Below are 25,360 nucleotides of genomic sequence, written 5' to 3' on the forward strand. Positions count from 1 at the left end.
TCGCGTATAACTCGACAACAATCAATTTTAGAGAAAAATCACAAAATACCTTTTTTTGCTCAGAATAACCCAAATGATTAAAAAAAAATTGTTCGAAGTGAAAAAATTATTTTTGTGAATTTGTCTAAAAAAAAAGTGTTTAAACAATTTATCGATCAAGGTACTGCCTGGCACCCAGTAGATTTGTTATAAGGACCTCTTTTTGAGTAAGTTTGTGCAAAAAATTCGAATCGGAGTAATTTATTTAACGGGGGCGACGATACAGCCTGGACTAATTTGAACATATTCAGTAACATTTAATTTCTAGAATCGGCTGTTTGTGTGAATCAGAATCAACTTTTACTAAATGGCATTGGGAAGAGTATACTTTTCCTAGTTGGAGTCTACTTTTACTAGTAAATGTTGAATATAAATCTTCATTTTATATTTATAATCAACTTTTACTGAAACCAGCCGTTAGAGTCGACTCCAACTAGTTGGAGTCAACTCCAACTGGATAATCAACTTGAACTGTAACAATACCAAAGTGATACATGGCAGAATAATATACAGAGTAAGCCAAAGAAAACAGTCCACCTCAATATTTGGCAGTATTTATTAGATTTTAAGGAAATGAAGAAATAGGTATTTTTGATCTAAGGGGGACACATTTTTACGGTAGGTACATACATTTGTCATTTGTTAATCCCTTCCACTTCCCACACCCCTTATTTTTAAATAGGGAATAGTGGTCGTGCGCTAGCTCTTTAAAAGGTTATTAAATTCTCTATTCAGTAATATAAACATTAACATAATTATTTATACAGGGTGTGCAAGAAAAAAAGAATGTGTGTGTACTTTGTACGCACGTAAGAAGTTATACTTCTATTATATGATTATATGATTATAAACGAAATTAATATACTTTTTATTTATATTTTATTTAAATATTAAACTAATTTATACTTACTACTTCTCAAACATTTTTATTAAAACAGTGCCAAAAATTAAAATATTAAAAGAATATAACACACACACAAACACATTAAAAATGTCACAAATGATTTCTGAACATTAATTGTCGGAAATTTTTTTAACTAAATACGTATTTTCTAAAAATAAAATTATATAATAAATTTTACAGAAAACGAATTTCAATTGAGTTCAAGATGAAAAATCCCCGGCTATGATCTACTGGGTGCTACCATTGATTATAGACACGGAGTCTATAATCAATGGTGCTACCTACGACAGAGCCTACGGTGTAGCAACTTACGTACGTACAGACATAGAAAATGCAGCCTTGATTTCTACTTCTACCAAGAACAACATCCACGAGGTAACTGTGAAATGTGATCTTTATTTTTATACAAAAACTGTTATAGAGCCATACGCTAAATAAATAAATATATAATAAATATACTTACAATCATAAAATGTATAAAAAAAATAAAAAAATAAAAGTTTCTATTGGGATTCAAACCAACTTACCAGCGCGGCTGGTATTAACGTTGTATTGGGGTTCACTCGCATTAAACGCTTCGCCACGGAGACAGTGTGCCATTATGTGCGAAGATCGACTAACTAAACGGATTAAACTTTTGACATTTTTGAATTATGTAAATCAAATTATTTTGATTTTGAATTGAAATGATTTAGAATTGAAAAAATACAACAAAACATAGAGTAAGAAAACAATATATTAGGTGAATATTGATAGAAATTTTGATGATAATCAAATTATGTAAATAAAAGTATTACATACTATGTATTTTGGTAGGTTCAAATAGGTAGGTACCTATGATACATTTACAATTATTACGTACCTGTTGCTTTAAAAACTATTTAAAAGTCACTACAATTATAAACTTTTTTGTTTCTGTCCTAACAACAATAAAACTAATACATTTGTTTACCTTCATATTGAACAATTATTTATTATTGACAGATCATTTCAACACCCAATCAGAGCCCGTATAACGACTAATACCATACTGTCGGTCAATATAAATTCACCCTCAATCTCAATCGCGCCTAAAGAAGTATAACTTCAAAAATATTTTTATTAAATTAATTGACACAAAAAGAAGAATGTATGTAATTTATTTAATTCAAAATACATTCCACCGCTGTCACAAAACAGAAAAAAATGTTTTTTTTGATAAATAAACATTGCTTTTCGCTGATTCAATGTTCAAGCTGCCACCCATCTACCTCTTGGTAGGTTGAATATCGAATTTACGCGAAAATCAATATTTATTTGTTAAATAAACATGTTCCTCTGTTTTCTGTCAGTAGTAGAATGCATTTTGAGTTAAATTAATTGCATACATTTTTCTTTTTGTGTCAATTAATTTATTTCAAAATAATTTTTCTTGAAAACCCTGTATAAATAATTATGTCAATGTTAATAATATTGAATAACCTTTCAAATTAAGTAGCACACGATCCCTATTCCTTATTTAAAAATAAGGGGTGGGGGAAATGGAAGGGAGGTGGTTGACAAATGACGGATATATGTGCCGTAAAAATGTGTCCCCCTTAGATCAAAAATCGACCTGTTTCGTTATTTCCTTAAAATCTAATAAATACTGCCAAATATCGAGGTGGACTCTTTTCTTTGGCCCACTCTGTATAAAAAAAAATCCGGAAAACAAGTATCTTGGACACAATTTGGTTTCCACGATTCCTTAGGTACCCAAGAGGCCCTATTCGCTTAGAAGTTTATACAAAGTTGCAGGGATGACAACTGTGACGTACTTATATATTTGTTTTATTGACTACAAAAGGCATATTATACAGTAAAACAAGATAAGCTCATAATCATCTTGAAAGAAGAGGGCTTAAGTTATGGAGACTTGAGAATCATACATAATTTACATTACAACCAAACTACCAACATTAAAGTAGATAATCAGTTGACGGAGGCGGTCTCCGTAGATAGAAAAGTGAGACAAGGATGCAGGGATATTATTAATACACTCAAAGATCACAAATTGGAACACCTTGGCTTTGCTACGAGGAATGAACGGAGATAAATATGGCTTGTTGCAAGTCATTCTTCATGGTAAGGTATTTGGAAAGAGAGGACAAGGGAGGAGCAGGGCCGGATTTACCACTAGGCCAACAAGGCACTGACCTAGAGCGCCAAATTTGTTAGGGCGCGGAACGGGCGGATTTTGTTCGCATTGCCTAGCTCCGAGTACACGCTGGCACATTTTACCATACATTAATAGTTTAAAAAATATATAAGAGCGATGATTTAGCATACCATTTTTAAACATAACCGTAAGAATATATTATTTACTAATTCATGGTCATATGACAATGCCAGTAATATGGGAGGGACATACTCAGGTGTTTAAGCCAGAATAAAAAACTAGGTCCTCAGGATGAGTATGTCCCATGTGCCGCTCAATCCTTAAATCTGGTAGGATCTGTGGCCGTTAGTTTATGTGTGATTGCTGTTTCTTTTTTTTTTGTCCACTTCAAGAACTGTACAATTTTTTCACAAGTTCAACAGATCAATGGGAGCTTTATTTGAACCACAAATGCTCTGTGGTACTTCAAAGCCTATCTAAAACACGTTGGTCAGCGAGAAACGATGCTTGTCGAGCTCTGAAAGAAAATTGGCCGGCAATTACAGAAACTTTAAAGCTAATAAAGAATGACAGGAACGAAAAACATTCATAGTGAAGTAATGCATCTGCTCTAAGATCTTCAATCACTAGAGACAGCATTTTTGTCCATATTTTGGAGTACCCTTTTAGAACGATTCCAAAAAGTCAGTACTAAGCTTCAGTATGAAACTACAACTTTAAGTAAAGTAAAAGGATATTACCAGTCGTTGGCTGGTTTTTTTGGTAGAGCTTAGAAATGATTTTTGGTGATAAGAAACCTTGGCAAAATAAAAGCCTGGTTTGACTTAGTACAAATCAGAACAACAAAGAAAACAGAAAAGAACCTTACCTCATGATGAATTTGGCAACACTTAATCTGAAGTTTTAAAAGGATCCGAGAATTTTCGCATAAACCTTTTTTTTTTGTTATGGTAGATTCTCTCAGCACTGAGCTAGGGATTCGAGAAGAAAAGTACAAACACTTGCAAACTTGGTTTGGTTTTGTTGAAGAACTGAAGCAGCTGACATCATCAACAATTACCGAGAAGGCTACAGAACTATGGACAGTGTACGTGAATGATTTTGAAGAGTCAGTGGTTCAAGAATGTTTACATCTTAAATCTTTTTTGTTGGATTTGGAGCAAAGTGACATAAAAAAAACTGATTTAAGTCTCCTTGAACTGAATAAACTATTGCGGAAAGAAGATGTAACTGATGCCTACCCAAGTGTTGAAATAGCATTAAGGATGACTCTTAGTACACCAGCTACAAACTGCACGGGGGAGCGGGGGATCAAGGCGTGGGGCGCCAGAAATATTAATGCCTAGTCGGGTTCAACATGTAAATCCGGCCCTGGGGAGGAGAAGAATATCTTGGCTTCAAAACCTGAGAAAATGGTTCAATACATCCACAATTGGACGATTTCTAATCTTATCGTAAGAAGAAGAAGATAAGGTCAATTTGAATCGTTTATGAAAAAATCGGGTTTAAGTCATCTTCAACTATCTATACGTACGTTAATTTATTTTTTCTCTAATTTTGAATCGTATTGGGGGGGAGATTTCCTTTAAACGCCCCTAGATCCGCCCCTGCTCAGTAGTTTTCTGAAGATAAGGAGTAACTGATGTCTCTTTAGCAGCATATTTTCTATCGCTCTTCTTCGGTTTTCTGAGAACTTTTCGGATGTTTTCTGATTACTAAAATACGATGCATCTATTTTTGACCACGAATTCGTATGCAACATGCAAATATGCATGAAGGAAATGAGTCTCTGTTATTTCAATAATAAACATGTTCGTTCACTTGACAGTGAATTAGTCAGTGCACTTGACGTACCTGAACAGCTGAATCCAATAATTTCAGAAGGCTGTAGCTTCAGAATAATAGTTTTTTAGACCTAAGTCCCATGGACTTTTTTAATTTACTTACTTAGAACTATTATTGACCAAACTTTCGTTAACTTCGACCGGGGCCACTTTTCCACTAGTGTTGTGGAGTTCATGATGCAAAATCAATGCAAACTCGCTACTCGGAGGGTTTTTGAAGTTGCTTGGCACGGTCACATTTCAGATCAATTTATGGTGCAAAAGACTTCAAACAGGGAAACATTAAAGTTGGAGAAACAATCATTACACCATGCCGTGTGACATGGCATTATGCCATGTCAAATATTTAAAATTGTCACTGATTGTCACTGTCTGACTGACAATATTCTGACAATGTTCTATTCAACTGAGTGCGTTGTAAGACAAAGATAGATTTGGAAAATATTACCACGGACATTGTGTTAATTTTTTTCGAATCCTGAAAAAAGCAATAAATATTTTTGAAAAATTTAAACGCAGAATGAAAGACTAAATTATTACCGAGGACCGAAAGTCCCTTAGAATAAATAAAAAGTTTATTTTGAATGAGATATTTGAAATTAAAAATCACACTAAATTATCTCTTAGTTTGTCACCCCTGTAACTTAATAAAGTAAACATTATAGAAGTTCTCAGGGACTTTCGGCCCTCGCTAATTACGTAATCTTTCATTCTGCGTTTAAATTTTTCAAAAATACTTATTAGTTTTTTAGGATTCGAAAAAAATTAATCCCCATTTGAATAGCATTGCAGGCCAAAATACGTACCCATCCCCTTAATTTATTATAATATACAATATTAGGTATAATTCAAGGGTTTGTACCCTAAGGGCTTACTCACTACGGAGAGCAATGGATTGTGTCCTCTCTCCTACCCTTGCTCCCTGGTATTTATATTCGTGAATTCTCGCATTTAAAATAATGTATTTATTTTACATAGTGATCGAAACTATATTATCGATCGCTATGTAAAATAAATACATTATTTTAAATGCGAGAATTCACGAATATAACGAATATAAATACCAGGGAGCAAGGGTCGGACACGCAAATCAAACAATGAGATGATGGTCGGAGCGAGGATACAATCCATTGCTCTCCGTAGTGAGCACAACTTTACTGTACACTGTAACCTGGAACCCTTTCACGCACGTTAGAGAATTTATGTACAAGGAGCAGAAAGAAAAACATACAATTAAGTACAGGGGTTATCAAATGATTGTACATAATCGATAGACTTATTAGATAGATTAACATAAGACGTCATCCATATTATACAGTAGTAATCATCATCATCATGATCAATCAGCTAATCGCGTTTAATCGCTATGCTGGACATAGGCCTCCCTCAGTTCTTTCCAGTGTCCTCTAAACTGGGCCACTTGTAGCCAGTTTCCCTCTACTCATGTCGTCGGTCCATCTAGTCAGTGGTCTTCTTCGGCTTCTTTTATAGTTTCTGAGCCTTTATTCCATGACTCGTCATGTCCACCGTTTATCTTGTCCTGTCAAGTTCCACTTAAGCGTCGCAGCTCTTTCGATGACGTCTTGAACTCCTAATCTTTGTTCAGCATTGCCCGTTCCATGCCTCGTTGTGTAACTCTAAGTTTATTTGCGGATTTTTGCATCAGTGTTAAAGTCTCTGCTCCATAAGTTTGTACAGGCACACAAAGGTTGTACAGTTTCCCTGTACAAACCTATACAGTAGTAGTAGCCTTGTCTATATTAGCTTCAACTACTTCAACACAAACGTGAAAGCGTCACGAGAAGTGACAAGGTGATATAGAAGAAGGATAAGAAAAGTATAATTAATCGTGTATGCGACTACAATAAACAAGAAAGGAAATATATAATTGTAAATATACACTGTGTTTCAACGAACATTTGACCCCACAGAAACTCAGGAACCAAGAACTTCTTGAAAATTTAAAAAATACGTCAATTTATACTGGGAAGGGGATGAAATTTCATGCAAAATTCATGCCCTCAAATGTAACCTCCTACTGCCCCACATCAACCCCCAGTTTTTAAAACGTTTTTATATACTTGGCTTGGTCGGTGTTACGGACTCCAAATTTTGTAATCTATTTTAGAAATAGTTCTAGGCTACGTAGGTACCTGAAATTTTCAGAATAGCTTTGAACTAGCTAACAATGTAATATTTAACTGCTATTATACAGTGTGATTGATTAGTAGGGTAAAGCTCCATAGATCTGTTATAGTAATGGATAGCGATAAAAGTTAATAACAAAAATTGTAGCCAACTTTGAGCTTCACATTACAAAATTAGTTAGAATTTTACAGGGTGTTCGATAACATAGTGGCAGATCAAACCTATGTTTTTTTTTAAATGGAACACCCTATATTTTATTTTATATTTGAAATCTTCTTAACTTCTCCATTACAAAAATATAAAGGTTTGGTATATTATACAGACTATTTACAAAGATGTAACAAATTTTATATGAAAATCGTAACAAGTTCAACTCCCTGTATAAATAAAAATAAGCACAACGGCAATGGTTTATTAATCCATATTTTTTAACTTTTGTCAAAATTTTCATATGTGATTGATATTCCTGATTTTCTTTATATTGAATACAGGGTGAGTCAAAACGCAAATACATTATTTTCTCAGTAATTTTAAATGAAACACCCTGTTCTTTTATATCATTATCGAAAAGTACTATTACCTTACTTTAATTTATATATAACATTCCCTATGTCTAAATTTATTAGTTTTTGAGATATTTTCATTTTTCAGAGCAAATTATTAATTACGGGTCTAAATCTTTCCAAATTTTAGGTAAGCCATGACTGAATTGTCTAAAACTGACAATTTACGATTACTGATTATCAATCTGTAATCAAAGTTGGCTACAATTTTTGTTATTAATTTTTATTGCTATTTATTACTATAACGGGTCTAAGGAGCTTTTCCCCCTAATCAATCACCCTGAATGGATAAATCGATTTTTTTTATTTCAAACTATTTTAAAAATGTGGCTAATATTTTCAAATGATATTTTCAAATACGTTAATAAATCGGGGTCAAAAATAGGTTGATTGAACCTCACTTACCTATATACAATAGTGCATACAAAAAAAGTTACAGCCCTTTGAAGTTACAAAATGAAAATCAATCTTTTTTCATATATCGAAAACTCTCAGATTTTTTATTGAAAATGGACATGTGGCACTTTTATGGCAGCAACATCTTAAAAAAAATTAAAGTGAAAATTGTGCACCCCATAAAAATTTTGTGGGGGTTTTGTTCTCTTCTTCTTCTTCTTGTGCCACTCCTATCGGAGATTGGAAATCATCAAGGCTACCCTGACTTTGTTTACAGCTGACCTAAAAAGTTCATTAGTGGTGCAGCCAAACCACTCTCTCAAATTCCGCATCCACGACATTCTTCTACGGCCTGGATTCCGTTTTCCTTCTATTATACCCTCAGGGTATGTGAGGGTTCTCTTAAACCCTCACAAACTTTTGTGTACGTTCCAATTAAATTATTATTGTGGCACCATTAGTTAAACACAATGTTTTTAAAACTTTTTGCCTTTTAGTACTTTTTCGATAAGCCAGTGTTTATTGAGATATTTTGAATATTTGTCGAATCCACCACATATTTATATATGGTTAGAGACCTGTTAATAATCTGAAAATTTATTTATAATTTACATTTTTAGGTATATTTTGAAAAAGAAGCTACATCTCGATAAAAGGTGACTTATGAAAAAAAAAGACTAAGAGGCCAAAGTTTTAAAAACACTGTGTTTAACTAATGGTACCACAATAATAGTTTAATTGGAACGTACACAAAGATTTGGGGGGTTTAAAGGAACAAAACCCCCATAAAATTTTTACGTAAATATATTGAAAAAGAAGCCGCATCTCGATAAATACTGGCTTATCGAAAAAATACTAAGAGGCCAAAAAGTTTTAAAAATGTTGTGTTTAACTAATGGTACCACAATAATGAATTAATTGGAACGTACACAAAAGTTTGGGGGGATTAATGAAACAAAATCCCCATAATTTTTTTATGGGGTAGACAAATTTCACTATAATTTTGTTTTAAGATGTTCCTGCCACAAGAATGATACATGTTCATTTTCAATAAAAAATCTCTAATAGTTTTGGATATATTGAAAAAAATTCATCATCATTCTCTTTGCCTTATCCCTATGCGGGTCGGCTTCCCTAATTGCATTTCTCCACACAATTCTATCTTGGGTCATATCAATGTTAATCCCCTTTACCAACATGTCCTGCCTTATCGTCTCCCCCAGGTCTTCTTTGGTCTTCCTCTCCTACTCCTTCCAGGAATCTGCACTTCAGCTATTCTTCGTATTGGGTGATTAACGTCTCGACGTTGAACATGACCAAACCATCTTAACCTATGCTCTCTCATTTTGGCATTAATTGGTGCCACACCTAGACTTCCCCTAATATACTCATTTCTAATTTTATCCTTCTTTGTCACTCCACTCATCCATCTAAGCATTCTCATTTCCGCTACATGAATTGGTTGTTCCTCGTTTATTTCACTGCCCAACATTCAGTTCCGTACATCATAGCCGGTCTTATGGCTGTTTTATAGACTTTTTCCTTCAGCTTCATTGGGATTTTTCTGTCACACAACACACCACTTACTTTTTTCCACTTCATCCATCCAGCCCTAATTCTACTGCATGCATCTCCATCTATTTCTCCATTACTCTGTAATACCGATCCCAGGAACTTAGTACTTAAAACTATTGCTTTTTACAATCAGTTCACCATTCAAAGATACCATTTTATTTGTAGTAACTCCATCTTTAAATGAACACTCAAAATACTCTGTTTTTGTCCTACTAAGTTTTAATATATTGAAAAAAAAATATTGAAAAAAATTGATTTTCATTTTGTAACTTCAAAGGGCTGTAACTTTTTTTATGAGCACATTTGTACTAAGGTAAGTTAGGTTCAATCTAACTATTTTTGACCCCAGAATGTGTGGTATAATTTATGACCAATCTTTTCGGGACACTTTGTATATTTGTAGCATCTATAATACAAAAATTGACAATGACATTTAAGTAAACAGATTAAGAACAAATTAACGCTAGAAAATTACAAATTCAAATAAAATATTGTTTTTAAATATTATTGTTAAATATTGTTTCCATTATTATATAACGTTTTGCAGCTTCTCTTAGACGGATGTTATCTGCTTCCGCTTCATTGTGGTGTACATCATGGAGGTCCTGTGGGTTTTCCAGTTCATTTTCGAGAAACTCAAAATCATCCTGTAGGTGTTTGCAAATATTATGCAAAGCAGCACAACAAACAATGATTTTTGGAACTTTTTCCAAAGATACTCTTACTTTTGACTCTAATATAGGAAATCTCTGCTTAAGCTGCCCAAATACTCTTTCAATTATCACCCTTTCTCTGGAATGAGTGATATTAAATAATTCCTCGCTTCTTTTTTTGGGGGTTTTTGAATGGGCATAATAACCACAAGAATAAAAAACCGCTAAACCGTAACAATCAGTGGCGCATACAATATTCCAGCCCAGCTACAAAAGATCTGATATGAATATTACGTGGCGCGAAAATGTATTTTCATTTTGATGCAAAACAAAATTCTAGTTCTATTTTAAAAGATTTTTCCATAATATTTGCTCAATTTTAAGTAAAACGCGTCACAAAAGAGTAACTTTGATACAGTTTGAATTTTGAAACTCTTTTGTGGCGCGTTTACTTCAAATTTAGCAAATATTATGGAAAAATCTTTTAAAATAAAACTATCATTTTGTTTTGCATCAAAATGAAATAGTTATTTTCCTAACAAGTGCAGAAAGTCATTCTTTTCCGCACGCGACTGCGACAAGCAGTCGAGTGCGGAAAAGAGACTTTCTGCAAGAGTTAGGAACAATATTTTTTCCAAGAGTCTTTAAAAAATTACCAAATCTTAATCAATTAATTTAATTAATATGAAAATACATACACAAATTATTTCTTCGACAAGGTTGTCAAAACCAAACTTTCAATATAATTAGTTACCATGACGACGATCGTGGTTTCCATGACGATGATTCAAAACGACTGTTATTGTCTACCGATTTGACTTTCGAATATTATGTCAAAATAATTTTATTTCATCGAATTGTCGCATTAATTTCATTAAAACAGGAACACAATAAGATAGATTTGAAATAAATTAGTAAATAATATCTAAATATTAGTTTATTGCATGTATTATAATTCCTTTAAGGCCATATTAACATATCTAAATTAACACGCGTGCGGAAAAGTAACACGTAATATTAATATCAGATCTTTTGTAGCTGGAATATTGTATGCGCTACTGATTTTTACGGTTTAGCGGTTTCTTATTCTTGTATCAAGAGTTTGTCAAAGTCATTTATAAATTAAATGTATGAAGTTGAATGCAATGTTTCTCGATTACACGTTAAGCTTTATAAAGGGTCGCCTTTGTCGCATTATCTCCCAAATGATCTAGTGTCCATCAAATGTACACTAGATTTTTTTTTCTATTCGAAATAGATGGAAAAAAATATTGGGATGGCCGGTTAATAAACTCGGATTGCCCGCTGCCAGATCAAATTTAGCGTCGTAACCACTACAACTACATAGACCATTTCGGGAATAATCGTTAATTTTATTATACTTGTGTAGCTTAATAACTTCTAAACGGCTTAACCGATTTTGATCACTAAACATGAGTTTGAAACATACTGACAAGTAGTATCTGATGCATATAAGGTCAAGTATGATAACTGAAGCGATTACAGGAATTATTGAGCTTGAAAACCGTTTTTCCCCATAGATATTAGATTTGATCATACTTAAGAACCCTGTAACTTAAAAATTCGAATTTTCCCGGATATGAGGTATACCCCGTTAGATTCGTCTAGAGCCCTTCTACAAACGCTCAGTTATTGACGCAATTCGTAAGTTGAAATTTTGAGTAATTGTCAAAAAACCAAAATTTTCGAAGTTTAGTTTTTCAGTTTTTCGGCTACACTGAGCCGTGTGTATGTCTGATCCTAACGTATACACCATTTGAAAGCTTAACTCAACACTATTGATTTAGTGTATTTTTGGTTCTCCTGTCTCTTCTTAAAACGAAGATATATACCCCCAAAAATATGCCGTTTTGTACCTACCAAGTCCTATAGCTGGCTTATGGGTGGTCAAAAGTCACAAACTATACCGGTTCTGAATCGGTCCTGACCCCCTCTTCAAACACAGAAAAAAAATTCAGATCGGTTTAACTTTTCCACACACATACATACATACATACATATCCACAAACATTTTCCCTTTTTTTATTAGAAATTGAGTCATATTTCTGAGCTCGGTACTTTTGAATGGTATAACCGATTTTTAAAATTAGACATGCGTTGGAAAGGTAGTGATCAGTACTGTTAGAAGCCGCAAAGGTCGGACTTAAATTTTCGAAGTTTTTGAGAGTTTTGGGGACGAGAACAAAAAACAGACCCTAAATAGGAAGGGCCGTAAAATCCACACCCCTGGACCAAAATGGATGGTTGACATATGAATGGGTGTCTTTCCCTGAACTTTAAGATGGGAGTTGGCTCAATTTTCAATTCACTCAGATTTATAAAATCGAAAATTTCGTGTATATCTACAGCGTGTCTACTTGAGTTGGAAACATATGGGAAACTTTTTTATTATTAATTTTACGAAAAAAAGTTATTCTTTATAAAAAGTTCTGCATGCCCCAAAACCTAAGATTCAATCATCAGATATCAAATTTTCTGAATATTATACGAGGTATGTCAAAAAATATGAATTTCGGTCAAGGGTAAAGTACCTTTATTTCTCTCAATATCGAAAATTCTTATGATAAAAAATTGTTTGGAATTAAAAACTAAGATCAAATATGCAATTACATGCTTCTTATTGAAAAAAAAATTTTCTCAAATTTAAGGATACCCAACATTGTTTTTAATTATTACAAATATGATAACTCGTTTATTATTCATTTTACGAAAAAAAGTTATTCTTCGTAAAAAGCTTTGCATGGTCTAAAATCTAAGACACAACCATGATATATCAACTTTTATTAATTTTATACGAGGTGTTGTAACCCAATACTCTGGGTATTGGGATTTGGAAGAAAAAGAGCTGATGAAAGAGGGGGAAAAGAGAAGAGAAGAGGGTTAAGATACTAATGGAGAGTGGCTTAGCTCAGACGAACAAATCAAAGAGGCAGAGAGACACTATATCTCAAGTGAGGACTCGGGCTAGCTTCAGTGCACTAAATATTGGCTTTAAAATATACAAACAGAGATATGGGATAATGAAGGGGTAGAAACAAGGAAGAAAATGAGACTGGTTAATGCGAGAAGGGAACGCAACGAGATAAGAACGCTGGAGACAGAATAATATGAAGATACGACAAGGAAAGAAGAAGAAAAAGGGCGCCAACTCGAACGAACAGCTCAGATTTCTGAACCGAGGATTTGAAAAGTTCGAGATTTTTTGAAATAAAGAAAAACAGAATAAACGACCAATAAATAAATGACAGTGATACAATGACCTGAAATACAAAAAAAAATATTCACTATTTACCTTGTTCTGCTATATTATCAACTGGTGATACGAGACTGAAATAAAAATCAACCTTACTAAGAACAAATATATTTATAATATTTCACAACTTACAATGTATCCATGATACTTATAAAACATGTGAGATAAACAATAGTGGTGGAGTTGAGAAAAATAACAATCCAGAACCCAAAGGGTTACGCCAAGTAAATTACCACCGCTATTGCGCAATATAAAAATATCAATAACGAAAACCAGGTCAGTGTCCGTAAGCGTAGCAAAATCCTATACTATGGTTAGTATACTAATATTAATTGATCCTAGACTAGATAAGGTATAGTTAATACTAGAACAACTAATGGTTACACAAAAAAAGTTTAATACCTTATCTAGCAGAGACTTAAAGGGTGACGTACTCACCAATCGAACTATTAAGTGTCCGAAACAATCGAAATACCAGATCTATGTCTAAGTACTATACCTAAGTAAACATAGATGCTGGAAGCTATATAAAACTAACAAAATGAGTTTGGTTAAAGACTTATCCAGAAATATTATTTAAAACCTATCGACAATTTTTATATATGTCTTAATTCCCCTTTCCCTTATCAATTAATTTATTTTATTTGAATATTTATTTATTATTTACCATTACCTAGCTTTATTTAAAATCTTACTTCAAAAACCTATGTATATAGTGTAGTATAGGTACCTGTTATATGCATATAAACAGTTTACACAAATTTATTACTGTAGAGTAAAAACCAAAATATTTATAGGTATGAATTGAAATAAAGAAAAAAAAACTCTTATCTTTTGCAACTCCTGGGTATATTCATAGGAAGGTCCACTAGATTTGGGAAATCTCTGGGCACTATAACATCTGTGTGGAGCGGTCTGAAGTTGAGAGGTTCTGTGGATGTATTTAGTGAAACGGGTCGGTAATGGTTTATGATGTCCTACTATTAGTTATATAAAGTATGTTTATCCATTTATTTATCCATAAAAAAAATCCAATTAAGTATCCAAATTAGTTATATAAGGTATATTTAACCATAAAAAAAATCCAGTTAAGTATCCATACTATGGGTGGAATGGAAATATGATGTAGAATGTAAAACGAACCTAAAAATACACATTTAAGACCTCTAGCCACTCTCTATAATGCAATTACATCCATTTCCCCGGACCCAAACAAAGCATTGCTGTCCCAAACAAGTAAACATTAGGTTATGTCCCGTCAAACTTGTCAATCTGATCAATGTCACTTTCTGACATTTTCGCAGCTGCGCGTTTATAGAATGGTCTACACACTTACCAGTTTTTCAAATGGATTCATAAAAACCCAAAAAAAACCAATATGAATGCCACACCTTATACGCACTAATAATAAAAAAAATATCAAAGCACTCTCCTAACAGGACATAAAAACATGATTAAATGTTGGGTTACGATGAAACGGTAGCAATATGTATATGTACATATATCAGAACAGAAGGATAAATAATTTGATTTCGCTTACCCTGGGATCTCTGATACGTGACCACGTGGTATAATTTATGTTATAATTTCTTGAATTCTTGTTTTTTTTTGTTACTTTGGAGATTGTCTGTTGAGTTTCCTGATGTTTAGTTTACTGGTGGTATGTAATATATTTAATTTCAGTCCATTATTTTCCCAGAGTTCGTCTACAAATAGCAACAGCTCACGTATCAGAGCGGATGTTCTTTAACCAACTGATTTTACTATTACGAGTTTCGCTTCTCTCTACCGTCCCGTAGGTCGTTCGGCCTGCGCCGACACGTCGAAGCGTTAGGGAGTTATAAAGATACATAGGCGCATCAAATAAAACACTTACGGGGTAGCAATAAATGCTACATTCTCCCCTATCTTCAGTAAAAAAAAAGGAAAACTTCCAGAAGTTTCCTTTTTTTTTGTTTTCTTCAGGGATGACATGATGTTAATTTTACCACCTAAACCATTGGCAAAGGAGAGACCGGACCGAAATCAATGACGCAGTAAGAGAGAGATAGAGAATACGCGAGATACATTGAATTACGTTTTTCATAAGACATAACAGAGAGGGGATGTGTAACTGACCAGAGTTATCAAACGAGATAATGTAATTTAATTTAGTAGGACTACAGGTTAAGAAAGGAAGAAGATACAAAAAGAAAAAAAAATAAATTACATCTTAATCACCTACGTTTTAACTACAATACTATAATCTTATAGAGAAAGTTAACTATTTAGACTACTTATCATCTACATTCTCAAGTGTTAGTATAAACCTCATTAAAACTACATTATGGTTGTATATTAACAACCCTTTAAAATACTACTACCAAGAACCATTTACAACAACTAACCTAAAACGAATCCTATCAATATACCCAACAATGACACTAGAATGACCAGATTCTATTAATCACCCAAGAGTTCACTGAGGGCCTAATTTATTAGGACTAGTTAAAACTATATTACTAGAAACCTAAACATATATGATGTGGTTCTGGATATCAAGAACATAGAAAATTCAAGGTAAAAATAATCCATAACATCTCTACTAGCTTTCATAGCAGTAGGAAGACATAATAAGGTAAAGACCCTAGCAATGCCACTATACTCATGGTATAGGGTATGCAAAAAGGTAAAGATACTGGCAAGCCCGCATCTACTCTTGGTAGAGGGTCTGCACAAAGGTAAAAGACATTAAATGTCCTAATTTTAATACCTAAACTGTACTATTTACGTGGTCCAATTCCACACTCACGACAAAGACAGTGAAGGACAGATTCTTAGGACTCTATACACAAGATAAAGGTAAGAGGTATACTCAATCAAGATATAGATAAGTGACAAACTCATCAAGGTAAAGGTACAACATGAACCCAAGATAAAGGTAAAGACAACGTCAATTCAGGTAAAGATAACGATAACCTCACATCTACCTTTTCATATTTAAGGCAGAAGAACATCTACTAGCATAATGCTCATTAGAGAGACAAATAAGGTAACTCACATACTCACATCCAAGCAGGTGGTGGAGAGAGAGGTAAACAACTTCAGGTAATGAGGTATATTAAACTCGAATCGTTTAAAATAAATAATAGTGTAGGAGATGACATCGAAGTCAAATGGACTTACTTACTGCCGAATATTAGAACGATCCAATTCTAAATGACACATTCTAATTTCAGCCTAAGAGACACTCAAGGAACAACTGATAGGTATTAATATATTTCTGAGCCAAGTGGAGTGCACAAGTCCAGGGTGATCAATCCTGAACCCACGCTAAAACCCTGAAACAGTTATGTGACTATATAAGTTCTATGGCCATGGTTCGCGACCCATGCAAAACCATAAATCAAAGATTTTGAAAAAAAATTCCCTAACTATCCCTGTAAACATCCATCTAACCAAGAACTCAAGATGGGGAAAATTCCCATTATCCATCCAGTACTCCTATGACATAAAATTTGTACCTCCAAGAGACAACTAACAATAAAATGACCGAGTTAGTAACCGGGCTTTAGTGACCGAGCTACTAAACAATATTAAGATAAGATAAAAATTAAAAAAAAAATGGATGGCAAAGACATATGTTGGCCAGGCAAACAAAACCGGTAAATAGGTCTTAAATAAACAAACTGGTCCCTTACACGTTAATCTTCGTCTGAAGATGAATAATCTAAATTATCAACCAAGTTATGTGGACCTACTGTCTTATCCTCGAGTAAGTCTTTAATATGAAACCTTCCCAGTTTCTTACCAGTAGAAGTTTCCTTTAACTCATAAATTAAAGGAGAAATAACTTTAATGACAGTACAAGGTATGTATTTTTGACACAGCTTGGCAGATTGGAAATTCACTTTATCAGATTTGACAAAATTTTTCTTTAAAACGGAATCTCCAACCCTGAAAGATAAGGCTCGCTTTCTCAGGTTATAATGGCACTTATTTCTGTCATAAGATGCCTTTAAACGTTTTCGAACATCAACATAAATATCAGGAAGATGCTGGATATCTTCTAAGCGGTGTAACTTATCTGATATGGTCGGAAAATTAGTGGCATTATCCGAAATCTTACCAAAATAATCACCAGAAAGAGGTACATGACGACCAAACATTAAATAAGATGGTGGGCATTTGGTTATTTCATGTGAAGAAGTCCTGATAGCCTGTACTATAGAATGGATATGAGTATCCCAAGCCCTCTGATCAGGAAATGAATAAGATCTTAAAGCAGTCACGATTGATTTATTAACTCTTTCCGTATGATTAACTTGTGGATGATAATTTGCATTGTACCAGATCTTTTGTACATTATATTTTGCCATGAGATCACGAAAAGCCTTAGCTGTGAACTGGGGTCCATTGTCGCATGACACGATCTGTGGGACTCCATAAATCAGGAAAACTTCATTCTCCAGATACTTAATAATAGATGAAGTAGTTGCCTTAGGCATGGTATGAACCAAAGGGAATTTGGTAAAGTAATCAACAACTACTAAAGCATATTGCGAACCTTTATATGATCTAGGATAAGGACCAATGAGATCTAAAGAGACAAGTTGAAAAGGAAAATCAATCCGTCGATAACTACCCATTAAACCTGGTTGAGGAAGATTTGTCGACTTACACGTAGCACAAATTTTGCATCGAGCGATATAGCCACGAATAGTCTGGCGCATCTTCGGCCAGTAATAAAGTTCGGATATACGACGAAAAGTTTTGTAAAAACCAAAATGAGCTGCAGTAGGATGGTCATGAAAAGTGGCCAAAACCTCTGCTCTATTAGGAGTTGGAACTACTATCTTCCACTCCGACATTCCAGTAAGGGCATCCATAGAACTTAGCACATGTTTATACAAAACACCATGCTCAACTTTAAAATCAGGAAATTTGCCTGGTACATTCTGTACATCATACAACATTTTTTTATACCAATCATCTGGTTGTAACGAAGATAAGTCTAACAAATTAATATCAAATGTCCTAGAAAGTGCATCAGCGACTACGACGCCTGCAGCCTTGCGATGAACGATTTTATAATCGTATTGTGCCAAGTTTAAAATCCACCTAGCCAAACGAGGAGATGGGTTCTTCATGCTTTGTAACCACACCAGACTACTATGGTCAGTTATGACTGTAAAAGAACGACCCTCAAGAAAATATCTGAAATGTTCTATGCCCGTAATTATAGCTAACAACTCTTTTTCAGTTGTAGTATAATTTTTCTGGGCTTTATTTAATTTCCTGCTTGTGTAAGCTATAGGGTGTTCTTCTCCATCAACGATTTGATACAGTACACCTCCAGATGCGGTGTTTGAACAATCTGTCATCAAATAAAAAGGTTTATTAAAGTCTGGGGCTACCATAACTGGGGAATTTGTGAGAGCCTCCTTGATTTTAATGAAAGCTTCATTAGCTTCAGGAGTCCACACAATATTTTGTCCCTTTTTCCTATTTTGAAGCAAATCAGTGATAGGGGACAACAAGGTAGAATAAGACTTAACGAACTTCTTATAATAACCCACCATTCCTAACAATCTACGGACCTGAGTGGTATTTTTAGGCACAGGAAAATCACGAATAGCTGACACTTTATCAGGGTCAGTATGAAGGCCATGTGAATCAACAACATATCCTAAAAACTTAATCGAGTCACGACAAAAGCTGCTTTTATCCAAATTAATCGTCAAATTTGCATCTTTGAGACGCTGAAACAACTGTTGCAATACAGAGATATGAGTGTCGAAATCAGGAGTAATGACTAGAATATCATCAAGGTAATATTGACAATAGGGATCTAAAGCAGGACCTATTACCAAATCCATTAATCTACACATAGTCTGGGGAGCAGACACCAGACCAAAAGGCATTGTAGTAAACTGGTACAATCCTTTGCCACTTACTGCAAAGGCAGTAAGCTTCTTACTCTCTTCGCTTAATGGAATCTGTAGAAATGCCTTCTTTAGGTCAATGGATGAAATGTATTTAGCATTTTGTAGCTTAGTGAGGATGATATCTATACGAGGTATAGGATAGGCATCCCTATTCATCGTAATGCTGTTAAGTTTACGTCCGTCGAAACAGACACGAAAAGTCCCATCCTTCTTCTTTGTTAACCATAAGGGGCTACAAAAGCTGGACGAAGACTGCTCGATAATACCAAGCTTAAGCATTTCATCCACCTCCTTTACCAAGCTTTCATGCCAGGCTTGAGGCAAGGGATATTGGTATTGCCTGAAGGGCTTAGACGAACCCACTTCAATGTGGTGTTCGATGAGGTGAGTTCTACCTAACTGATTCTTCGAAGAGATAGAAGAGAATGATTTGATAACATTATCCAACTGTTCTAACTCCTGAGCATTAAGTTTACTCATATCTTTAACTGCATTCACACAAGAGACATTAAAAGAGGACACAGATAAGGAAAATTCAGTAAAATTTAATTCACTATTAAACGTTCTCAGAAAATCCATCCCTAGGATAACTGAATTCTTAACAGAAGGTATAACAAAAAATGTAACCATCCTTGTACACGAACTAACAGAAATCTCAGTTGTAAACTGACCTAAAATCGGTTGAACTTGACCATCTGCTGTAGTCACCTGCAAACTCTTATCCATTCCTATCTTAACATTAGAATTCTGGAGAAATTCCAGACCTAAAGAACCCAAAATAGAGATATTGGACCCTGTGTCCAGCAAAGCTAAACAAGAATGTCCCAAGATAGAGATTTCAAGGTACGGACGATTATCCTTGGTTTTACGGACTAACAATGAATTTATGTCAACATCAATAAGTGAAGGTAAAGAATTACTTGGAGAAACTACAGAAGAATCACACTGTACATAATCGACTAACGTTGTCCTCTTTTCGGTTGGTGTTTGCCGTTCTGAGGTCGTTTGTCTTTCGATAGAGGGTGAGATGGTTGACTTGTCGAAGCTTGTGCTTCCAGGCTCGAGAAACCAGTTCCTTGGTTTTGAGGATTTTCGGTAGTATTCCCTGTATCTTGATGAGGGGCGGCTGCCAGGGACGATCCACCCCTTCTCTCGTTTCCCGAACAGAATTGGCATTCGAATTTACGGACCCCTTGACGTCCACATCCATAGCAAAACCGAATTCTAGGCTCAGGACAGTCGTAGTACCCGTGTCCTTGCTGACGACAGTTCCAACAGATAATCTTCGAATTAAAGGTAGATACGTTACCAGACCGAGAATAATTTTGCCTACCAGAATAGGATGATTCATGATTTTTAAAATTAGAACGGCTAGGGACACTAGATGCAGTGTCAGAAGACCATGACAAAACTTCTTCCAATTTCTTACATTTTTGAGTAAGATCCGCAATAGAAGAAATGTCTGTAAGTGCCAGACTGGAATGATACGCTGGCAACAAATTTCTGTTAATGATCCGGACAATATGAGATTCAGAGAGAGGAGTCTCCAGATGTTTACACAGACTAACAATCTCGTTAATAAATATGGTAACTTTCTCCTGTGGAGCTTGTTTGCGGGATTTAATTTCGTCCAAAAGGCTGTCTTCATAATTGTAAGGAAGAAAATCTGACCTAAGTTTGGCAACTAACTGTTGCCATGAAGCAAAACTACCTCGGTTATTGAGGTACCAAGTAAAGGCTGAATCCTTAAACAAGTCTCCTGCCGATGAAAAGCATTCATCCTCGCTGTTGCCACGCGCTAGACGCAAACATTCTACTTTCTCCAAGAAGCTAACTACATTTTCATCAGAACCACCAGAAAAACGTACACCCCATTTATGAATAGGAGCCGACCTAATAAAAGGAAATGAATTTACCGAGACACTAGCGTTATGAGGAGTGGAGTGAGCCTGTGGAGTTACTTTAAACTCAAGTTCTCCTTCCAAATTAAGAATCTTGAAGTTAAGAGACTTCTTGATGGCATCCTCTTCATCGGTCGCTGACTCTAACAAATGAACCCTACCTGAAACATGACCTAAACGGGAAGTCAAGCGACCATATAACACATCATTATGGGAGCCAACAAAAGAGCTAATTTGGGCCTTGAGATCTGCAATAGTGACTTCTATTTCACGGACCTCATCATCAAACTTTAGGTGGAAAGCTGACAGAACAGCATGACTCCGATTTGCTGAAGCTTGCTTTAAGGCACCTCTCAACAAGACTACTTTAGCCTCATCCGTAGTTAACGATGGGTCGGTCAGCTGACGAATTTTTAATTCATAATCCAATTCAGGAGTTAGCAGATGCTCTACCTTAAAAGATGCCATTTTATGCAACTGGGGAATACACTTGAGAATGCGATATAAAAGTAGGCAAAGTTCAACTTACTCTCTATCCTCAAGCTAATGTTCACTATGAATGGTTTTACCAGCAATGCTTATTTGTTCGGTCCAGCCGCTAATCCTGATGCAATGCACTGCTGTAACTCCAAAGAAACCTAAAATTTTAAGAGAATGTTACTTCAAGGTAGTGAAGTGAGCTATTTGGATGCTACGAACTTTTATAACGATGACGTTATTGATGTTAAGGTATTTAGAATTTTAAAATTTAAATTTACTTTAATTATTTTTAGTCCAAAATAGATCTCTAGTTAATAAAAAAACAAGGCAATTTATTCAGTCTATCCAGTATATAGCAAAACAAGTTTATTTAATATCTATAATAGATATAAAATAATGTGCAAAGCAAGTTGAAGTAGAAAAATAAATGTTAAAATACAACTACCCCAGAGAAAACCAAAAGTTCAAGGAGATATTTTTAAAGCCAGAAGTGCAAAAGAAGCCCCACGTTGGGCGCCAATTTGTAACCCAATACTCTGGGTATTGGGATTTGGAAGAAAAAGAGCTGATGAAAGAGGGGGAAAAGAGAAGAGAAGAGGGTTAAGATACTAATGGAGAGTGGCTTAGCTCAGACGAACAAATCAAAGAGGCAGAGAGACACTATATCTCAAGTGAGGACTCGGGCTAGCTTCAGTGCACTAAATATTGGCTTTAAAATATACAAACAGAGATATGGGATAATGAAGGGGTAGAAACAAGGAAGAAAATGAGACTGGTTAATGCGAGAAGGGAACGCAACGAGATAAGAACGCTGGAGACAGAATAATATGAAGATACGACAAGGAAAGAAGAAGAAAAAGGGCGCCAACTCGAACGAACTCGCGATTTCTGAACCGAGGATTTGAAAAGTTCGAGATTTTTTGAAATAAAGAAAAACAGAATAAACGACCAATAAATAAATGACAGTGATACAATGACCTGAAATACAAAAAAAAATATTCACTATTTACCTTGTTCTGCTATATTATCAACTGGTGATACGAGACTGAAATAAAAATCAACCTTACTAAGAACAAATATATTTATAATATTTCACAACTTACAATGTATCCATGATACTTATAAAACATGTGAGATAAACAATAGTGGTGGAGTTGAGAAAAATAACAATCCAGAACCCAAAGGGTTACGCCAAGTAAATTACCACCGCTATTGCGCAATATAAAAATATCAATAACGAAAACCAGGTCAGTGTCCGTAAGCGTAGCAAAATCCTATACTATGGTTAGTATACTAATATTAATTGATCCTAGACTAGATAAGGTATAGTTAATACTAGAACAACTAATGGTTACACAAAAAAAGTTTAATACCTTATCTAGCAGAGACTTAAAGGGTGACGTACTCACCAATCGAACTATTAAGTGTCCGAAACAATCGAAATACCAGATCTATGTCTAAGTACTATACCTAAGTAAACATAGATGCTGGAAGCTATATAAAACTAACAAAATGAGTTTGGTTAAAGACTTATCCAGAAATATTATTTAAAACCTATCGACAATCTTTATATATGTCTTAATTCCCCTTTCCCTTATCAATTAATTTATTTTATTTGAATATTTATTTATTATTTACCATTACCTAGCTTTATTTAAAATCCTACTTCAAAAACCTATGTATATAGTGTAGTATAGGTACCTGTTATATGCATATAAACAGTTTACACAAATTTATTACTGTAGAGTAAAAACCAAAATATTTATAGGTATGAATTGAAATAAAGAAAAAAAAACTCTTATCTTTTGCAACTCCTGGGTATATTCATAGGAAGGTCCACTAGATTTGGGAAATCTCTGGGCACTATAACATCTGTGTGGAGCGGTCTGAAGTTGAGAGGTTCTGTGGATGTATTTGGTGAAACGGGTCGGTAATGGTTTATGATGTCCTACTATTAGTTATATAAAGTATGTTTATCCATTTATTTATCCATAAAAAAAATCCAATTAAGTATCCAAATTAGTTATATAAGGTATATTTAACCATAAAAAAAATCCAGTTAAGTATCCATACTATGGGTGGAATGGAAATATGATGTAGAATGTAAAACGAACCTAAAAATACACATTTAAGACCTCTAGCCACTCTCTATAATGCAATTACATCCATTTCCCCGGACCCAAACAAAGCATTGCTGTCCCAAACAAGTAAACATTAGGTTATGTCCCGTCAAACTTGTCAATCTGATCAATGTCACTTTCTGACATTTTCGCAGCTGCGCGTTTATAGAATGGTCTACACACTTACCAGTTTTTCAAATGGATTCATAAAAACCCAAAAAAAAACCAATATGAATGCCACACCTTATACGCACTAATAATAAAAAAAATATCAAAGCACTCTCCTAACAGGACATAAAAACATGATTAAATGTTGGGTTACGATGAAACGGTAGCAATATGTATATGTACATATATCAGAACAGAAGGATAAATAATTTGATTTCGCTTACCCTGGGATCTCTGATACGTGACCACGTGGTATAATTTATGTTATAATTTCTTGAATTCTTGTTTTTTTTTTGTTACTTTGGAGATTGTCTGTTGAGTTTCCTGATGTTTAGTTTACTGGTGGTATGTAATATATTTAATTTCAGTCCATTATTTTCCCAGAGTTCGTCTACAAATAGCAACAGCTCACGTATCAGAGCGGATGTTCTTTAACCAACTGATTTTACTATTACGAGTTTCGCTTCTCTCTACCGTCCCGTAGGTCGTTCGGCCTGCGCCGACACGTCGAAGCGTTAGGGAGTTATAAAGATACATAGGCGCATCAAATAAAACACTTACGGGGTAGCAATAAATGCTACAGTGTGTCAAAAAATATGAAATTCGCTCAATATTATACCACCTTTACATTTCACAGTATTTCAATTAGAAGGATGTAATTGCATATTGACACATAGTTTTTAGTTCTAAAACAACTTTTTTAATAACTTTTCAATATTGTGAAAAATAAAATTACTTTACTCTTGAGTGAAATTCATATTTTTTGACATAACTCGTATAAAATTAATAAAATGTGATATCTGTTGGTTGCATCTTCGGCCTTATGACCTACAGAGCTTTTTATAAAGAACACCTTTTTTTCGTAAAAGTAATAATAAAAGAGTTATCGTATGTGTAATGAATCAAAACGAAGTTAGTATCAATAAATTTGAGAAAAATTTGGAAAATATTTTTTTCCAATTAGAAGCATGTAATTGCATATTTGAGCTTAGTTTTTATTTCCAAACAACTTTTCAGAATAAGCATTTTCGATATTGAGAGAAATAAAGGTACTTTACTCTTGAACGAAGTTCATATTTTTTGACATACCTCGTATAATATTCTGAAAATTTGATATCTGATGATTGAATCTTAGGTTTTGGGGCATGCAGAACTTTTTATAAAGAATAACTTTTTTTCGTAAAATTAATAATAAAAAAGTTTCCCATATGTTTCCAACTCAAGTAGACAC

The 25,360-nt window shown here is 34.3% G+C and overlaps 1 protein-coding gene and 2 long non-coding RNA genes across 3 annotated transcripts in view; 1 reads left to right on the forward strand and 2 right to left on the reverse strand.

Annotated features, from left to right (window-relative positions):
- The window catches only part of LOC126891705 (putative odorant receptor 85d), a 101,122-nt gene that overhangs the window by 65,576 nt on the left and 10,186 nt on the right, over window positions 1-25,360 (reverse strand). The gene's annotated exons all lie outside the window — the stretch shown is intronic.
- Window positions 13,087-23,962, forward strand: LOC126881051 (uncharacterized). Its single transcript, XR_007696708.1, has 2 exons — window positions 13,087-13,926; window positions 23,207-23,962. It is a non-coding gene; the product is annotated as an uncharacterized LOC126881051 (long non-coding RNA).
- Window positions 22,905-24,705, reverse strand: LOC126881042 (uncharacterized). Its single transcript, XR_007696707.1, has 2 exons — window positions 24,354-24,705; window positions 22,905-23,955 (listed from the first exon to the last, which is right to left on the reverse strand). It is a non-coding gene; the product is annotated as an uncharacterized LOC126881042 (long non-coding RNA).

Source organism: Diabrotica virgifera, chromosome 1 (genome assembly GCF_917563875.1).
Source record: "Diabrotica virgifera virgifera chromosome 1, PGI_DIABVI_V3a".
NCBI classification, from domain to species: Eukaryota; Metazoa; Arthropoda; class Insecta; order Coleoptera; family Chrysomelidae; genus Diabrotica; species Diabrotica virgifera.